The following is a 6,879-nucleotide window of genomic DNA, read 5'->3' on the forward strand; positions in this document are numbered from 1 at the left end:
GTCTCGGCCGACCACTATTTTGAAGAAGTCCTAGAAGGCGCTCATTTAATAGAGGCTCAGTGCTCGAAGAGTATCATGTTCTAGTGACATGTATCCCAATTGTAAAAACAATGCTATTTGGATTATAAAGGCAGTGTTTATACTTTTGCCTAAAAGTATTATGATGCCTCCTGTGCGGCCGTTTATGTATGTATATAACCTGAAAGTTTGCAGTCGTCGGCTTTAGCCCCCACGCATATAATGCGGGGGTGTTCGGAAAAGCGCGTATTCACACTTGATCCAACGTCTTGGTCCATTAAGGAGGTGGTAGCGCGGCGAACAAGGCAATCGGACTATATTGCTTTAACACTTTCACTTAGACATAGGAGTTTGACGGTGGGGCTACTATATAGCCCCTGGTACTTCCGCGCCTATCCGAATACGGTGCGCGTACATACATGACCGGGAAACTGGTCCTTCGTTAATGCGGAGGAATCGCGAAGATTCCGCTGAGTCATCGAGTGGTTGACCAGTCTCACGCTTTATCATGACAGTCAGTTTTCGGCTTTCTCTACTGAGGTGCTCGTCCAGATGAACCAGGGCACAATCGCAGTAGTTCTCCCGGTGCCACCTTAGCCGATAGAGCGGAACGTAAGGTAGCAAAAGACGGGAGCCTGGAAAACCCAACTATTGACCAAAGACATGATTCGGAGCTGATGCATATAAGGCCAAACTCGCGACGCCGAACACTCCCTAAGGAATTCGGTCTTTACAACATATACCGGGCTGAGTAACGCCCTTGATAATGAACCCTGAATTTCCAGGTACGTGCATTAGTCCGACGTGGCGAAATGCCAATAACGCCATCATCCCTCTCGGCATCCGGAGGGTGTGAAGCAACAAGAGACAGTAAGAAAGGTTTACACAGGGTCTTAATCTAAAAAGAAAGCTTTGAGCGGGGCCCTGCTGCACGTCTGTGCCTGTGTCTCCATTGTGCCGTATCCTGGAAGGGTGTAGCATGATTATCATCTGTAAAAGAGAAAAACTCAGGTGAAAGTCTTCGTGCGAAAAATTGGTTATTCTTAATAAACCATTAAAATTCAATCTAAGTAAGGTCCAGCCGAACTGTAGTTCTTTTTACATGCGGGAAGTCCTAGCACCACCTATGGGGGTATATCCATCGACCCAATCTTAGGTTTATCTGAGCTGTTACAGCCAGTGGTGCGCCGGACTCGTTTAGCCATGTCCGCGGTCTTGACGACCGATCATTTATTCTGGTTGGAGAGGCCGTTCAGCGTTCGGCTGCTAAAGCCGCCACACCTTCTTCCGCACGTAAGGAACGCTCTGTGTTTCCGCTAACTATGATGATGCCACGTGGACCGGGCATCTTAAGCTTGAGATAAGCATAATGCGGTATTGCATTAAAACGAGCAAAGGTTGTTCTTCCGAGTAGTGCTTGATAGCCGCTTCGGAATGGAGCAATGTCGAAGGTTAACTTTTCACTTCGGAAGTTGTCGGGAGAACCGAATACAACCTCTAGTACTAGAGAGCCCGTACAGCGGGCCTCTGTGCCTGGTATTACTCCTTTAAAGGTAGTATTGCTTTGGCTAATTCTTGTCGGGTCTATCCCCATTTTGCGGACTGTGTCCTGATATATCAGATTAAGACTACTGCCGCCGTCCATAAGGACTCGGGTGAGATGGTATCCGTTGATTATTGGGTCTAGTACCAAGGCAGCCGATCCTCCGTGCCGGATACTAGTCGGATGATCCCTGCGATCAAAAGTGATCGGACAGGCCGACCAAGGGTTGAACTTGGGGGTGACGCGCTCCACGGCGCATACGTACCGGAGTGCGCGTTTGCTCCTCCTCTTCGTTACGTGAATCGTGTTCACTGTTTTGACCTCTGGTGGGAATTTTTTCTGTCCCCCAGTGTTTTGCTGGCGAGGCTCATCCTCGTCTTCACTTGGTGTCTCCCTCCCCTTGTGTTCGGCGTTTAGCTTGCTGGCCTGCTTGAAGACCCAGCATTCTCTGTTGGTGTGATTTGCAGGTTTGTCGGAGGTGCCATGAATCTGACATAATCTGTCTAGAATCTTGTTTAGGATGGACGGTCCATCTTTGCTGCCTTTGAATGGCTTTTTCCGTTGACCGGGTTGAGAGCCCCTGAATCCGGCATTTACCGCCGTGTTGTCTGGGTTGTCTTCATTGTTTCGACGCTTACTTTTATTGCGTCGTGGTTTTCCATTGCCATCCCTGACTTCGGATGTGCCTGGGTCGCTGGTGTCGCTACGGGCCAACCAACTATCTTCGCCCGCGCAAAAGCGGGTCATAAGGCTTGTTAGGGCTGCCATTGTCCTCGGTTTTTCCTGGCCGAGGTGTCTGGCGAGCCATTCGTCCCAGATACTATGTTTGAAAGCCGCTAAGGCTTCGGTGTCCGGGCAGTCGACAATTTGATTCTTCTTAGTGAGGAATCTGTTCCAAATCTTTCGGGCTGACTCTCCGGGCTGTTGAATTATATGACTTAAATCGTCTGCATCCGGAGGTCGGACATAGGTCCCTTGAAATTAGCCCTGAAAGCATCCTCAAGCTCTTCCCAACTTCCAATTGAGTTTTCGGGGAGGCTCTTCAGCCAGTGTCGAGCTGGTCCTTTCAACTTGAGGGGCAAGTATTTGATGGCGTGGAGATCATCTCCGCGAGCCATATGGATATGAAGGATAAAGTCCTCAATCCAGACCCCAGGGTCTGTCGTTCCGTCGTATGCCTCTATGTTCACGGGTTTGAATCCCTCTGGAAATTCGTGATCCAGCACCTCATCGGTGAAGCATAGGGGGTGCGCGGCACCCCTGTATTTGGATGTGTCATGGCATTCTGACGGTTGTAGTGTTCGGTTTTGCTTCTGTGCCGGAGCTCGCTTCCTAGATCCGTAGATGGACCTGGTCATACCGGATTTTTGGTGCAAGTCCTCACGTAGATCGTGTGCTGACTTATGTGTGACAGCGTTAGCCGCCCTATCGCGGCCACGGGGTGGTCGATCCGGCTGATCGGCCGTTTTATTTTTCGGCTGTATAGGCTCTAAAGCCTCGTCATCGAATTCAGGCAGCAGCTTGCGCTTTGGATAGCTTTTTGTGTGGCAACTGCGTCGAGCACTTTGTTCCATCTACTTTTGAGTGTGTTTTGCGCGGCCTTGAGCCTTTGCTTCTGCTTCTTTAGACTCCTCGCGGTGGCAATAAGCCTTCTATGGAGGTTCTCTTGCTCCAAGTGCCTTTCCGGGATGATGTGCATCGTCGTCCGGACTATTCTCCTCTCCGGAGACAGGTTGATTAGCTTTACGCTCGGCGTCGCCGTGATCGGACAGCGGCTCCGTACTATGTTCGCCGTCCGCTGGCTCATCCTGCTCTGTCGCTGGGTCCATGTGGTCGTCATTTCCTATGGAGTCGACCGGGGTATTATTCTTTCTTGCGCTGTTATCGCTGTTTTTGCCGAGGCGTGATTTGGAGCGGCGCCTACGTCGTCGCTTTGGTTGCTTCTCGAGGGGGTTATCCTTCGTTGCATCCTTCCGTTCCTCATCATTGTTTTCTTTGGGGGTGTCCACCATGCATATATCATATGATGAGGTGGCAGTCCAGCGCCCTGTGGGTGGTGGTTTTTGTTCTTCTCCTGCATCGTCGTCCATACCGTCGATGTCTTCGGAGCCGAAATCGAGCATGTTGGTTAAGTCGTCGACAGTGGATATTAAGTGGGTGGTGGGTGGGGAACGAATTTCTTCGTCGTTCCCTTCCCACTCAAGCCGGACGCAGTTCGGCCAAGGGCCTCCTGACAAGGAGAGAGACCTTAATGAATTTAGCACATCGCCCAAGGGCGAGTGCTGAAAGATATCCGCGGAGGAAAACTCCATGATCGACGCCCAATCGGATTCGATGGGCACGGATGCAGGCGGTTCGGAGCCCGTGGCCGGGGACGAATCCAAGGATCCGGCAACACAGGTCTCGTAGGAGGTGAAGTCAGTATTCGGCTCTATCGCCGCTGAGTGTGCGGCCTTCGTGGCGGGGTCCATCCACCCGTCCTCGAACGGCGCGATCTACTCCGGATTGAGGGCCGGAGTAGCCACAGGTGTGATCTCCCGAACACCGTCCGACGACAGAGCTAAGTCATGCTCGTCGTGACTGTGCGGCGCATCTGACATGGGCTCGAATCCGTCGAAGATCAAGTCTCCGTGGATGTCGGCAGTATAGTTTAAGTTTCCAAACCTGACCTGACGGCCAGGGGCGTAGCTCTCGATCTGCTTCAGATGGCCAAGCGAGTTGGCCCGCAGTACGAAGCCACCGAATACGAAGATCTGTCCGGGGAGAAAAACCTCACCCTGGATCGCATCGTTGTCGATGATCGAAGGAGCCATCAAGCCTTATGGTGACGGCACAGTGGAACTCTTAATGAAAGCACCAATGTCGGTGTCAAAACCGGCGGATCTCGGGTAGGGGGTCCCAAATTGTGCGTCTAAGGCGGATGGTAATAGGAGGCAGGGGACACAATGTTTACCCAGGTTCGGGCCCTCTCGATGGAGGTAATACCCTACTTCCTGCTTGATTGATCTTGATGATATGAATATTACAAGAGTTGATCTACCACGAGATCGTAGAGGCTAAACCCTAGAAGCTAGCCTATGATTATGATTGTTCTTGTCCTACGGACTAAACCCTCCGGTTTATATAGACACCGGAGGGGGCTAGGGTTACACAGAGTCGGTTACAAGGGAGGAGATTTGCATATCCGAATTGCCAAGCTTGCCTTCCACGCAAAGGAGAGTCCCACCCGGACACGGGACGAAGTCTTCAATCTCGTATCTTCATAGTCCAACAGTCCAGTCAAAGTATATAGTCCGGCAGTCCGAGGACCCCCTAATCCAGGACTCCCTCAGGGGGGAGGCGGACATTCATCCTGCTGGCGTCGGCCCTCCGCCCTCGGTGTGATTTGCCGGCTGTTCTCAACCATCTCACGAGAGTGCTGGCCGCGACCGCCGCCACTAGGGGACCGGGAGGTCGCTCCATTCTCGCGGCAGGGTGGAGGGTTTTCGACCTGTTGGCCAGCTCCCACCATGCGGTTGCACGCGTCTTGCTGCGTGTTCGCCGCGCTGAGGAGCTCCTGGAGGCTGTCCAGCTGGCTGTGCCGTTCCTCGCCTTCCAGGTTCTCGAGTTCTTCTGCCGCCACCTGCGCGGCGCGCATGTTCTGCACTGGGGTGTCGTAGATCGGACGTCCGACTCCCAGCATGCTGGCGATGGCCGCGCTACATTGCCGGATGGCGCCGGCTCGGCTGGGCTCACCTGCAGCCGGCGTGCCGCCCTCTATGCGGTCGATCTCGCGCTGGTTGGCCTCAGTGCGGCGCTTCATGGCCGCCATCTTGGTGGCGCTGTCAAGGAGCTTGACACGGATTTCTTCTAGCTCCGCCGGGCCGGCGTTGGCACCGACGGGAGTAGCCAGGTCCTGCATTGCTGCTCGCAATGGGTCCTGGGCGGCCCCGCCAGTGTCCTGGCTATTGCCAGTGACAATCACCTGACGCCAACGTCGAGCGCGCCAGCAGAGGTGTTGCTAGCGATAGGAGGGAGCGGATCGTCGATGACCACCATGTCGCCGAGGAACCTGTCGGTGGCGACCACATCGGAAAGGCTGAGCTTTCGGAAGAGGTTGACGAGGCAGCTCGCGGGGCAGATGCCTCCCGCGTCAGGCAATGCGCCGGTGCAAGCACAAGCGAATGCATCGGGCTGGTTGATCAGGCCAGACGCGACGCGCTCGTCGGAGGGAAGGGTGGTTCCCGTCCGGAACACAACTCCGGCCGACGCCGCGGATGGCCCCACGGTGGGCGCCAACTTTCGTGGTAATCTCAGGTCAGATGCCAGGGGGTGGCTTATCGTGGGTGGAGCCATGAGGACGTCGTCGGGTTCCGGAAGCGAGAGTGAGCACGAGCTCAGGAGCACACAAGACGTACCCAGGTTCAGGGCTCTCCGGAGAGATAACACCCCTAATCCTGCTGAGATGACTATGATCGATAGTATACAAGGTTGCTCGTGGAGCTGTATGGCTAGAGGAGGAAGAAGGGTAGAGCTCTTCCTCTTCTCCTAGCTATTGTGTGTGTGTGCGGAATGAGGGCTGAACCCTTTGCATGGGTGAGCCCAGGGGGTCTTATAGACCGACCCCCAGGCGTACAATGGTAATACGACCGGGTGTAGGACCTGGACATCAGTGTCTAAGGTCGCCGGGTTCTCCGCCGGCTGCTGGGGCCCGCCTCTGGAGGGCCCCGGCCGCCGGCTGTCGAGAATCCGGCCGACAGGTAGGGCCCGCCGTCTACAGGCCACGCTGATTGCCTTTTGTTGTAGCTCTGACCTTGCTGACGAGGGTCACGTCATGAGTCGTATGGCTACAGTCCTGCGTTAGGCGGGTAGGCGGCCGCTTAGTCAGCATGCACTGTAGCCACGCCCCTCCGGATTCGAGGGGACTACGCTCCGTCGTAGTGGGTGAGTGCAGACTCCGAGGAGAAGGAGGGGCCGGCTGCTGGAAGCCGGCCCGTCCCCAAAGCCGTCTTCTAGGGGTGCGCCGTCTTCTGGAAGCCGGCCGCGTGGTCCTGGCCGGCCCAAGGAGTCGGCTGCGTGGCCAGTCGGCATGAGGGGCTTTGGCCAGCCCGATGTCTTGAAACGTTATTGGGTGCGGATGAGGCTACCCGGGGTCCATCCCCCCGACACACACGTGATACATCTCCATCATATCTACTTTTCCAAACTCTTTTGCCCTTGTTTTGAACTCTAGTTTGCATGATTTGAATGGAACTAACCCGGGCTGACGTTGTTTTCAGCAGAATTGCCTTGGTGTTATTTTTGCCCAGAAATAAAAGTTCTCGGAATGACCTGAAAAT

This window comes from Aegilops tauschii, chromosome 2 (genome assembly GCF_002575655.3).
Source record: "Aegilops tauschii subsp. strangulata cultivar AL8/78 chromosome 2, Aet v6.0, whole genome shotgun sequence".
In the NCBI taxonomy this organism is placed as follows: domain Eukaryota; kingdom Viridiplantae; phylum Streptophyta; class Magnoliopsida; order Poales; family Poaceae; genus Aegilops; species Aegilops tauschii.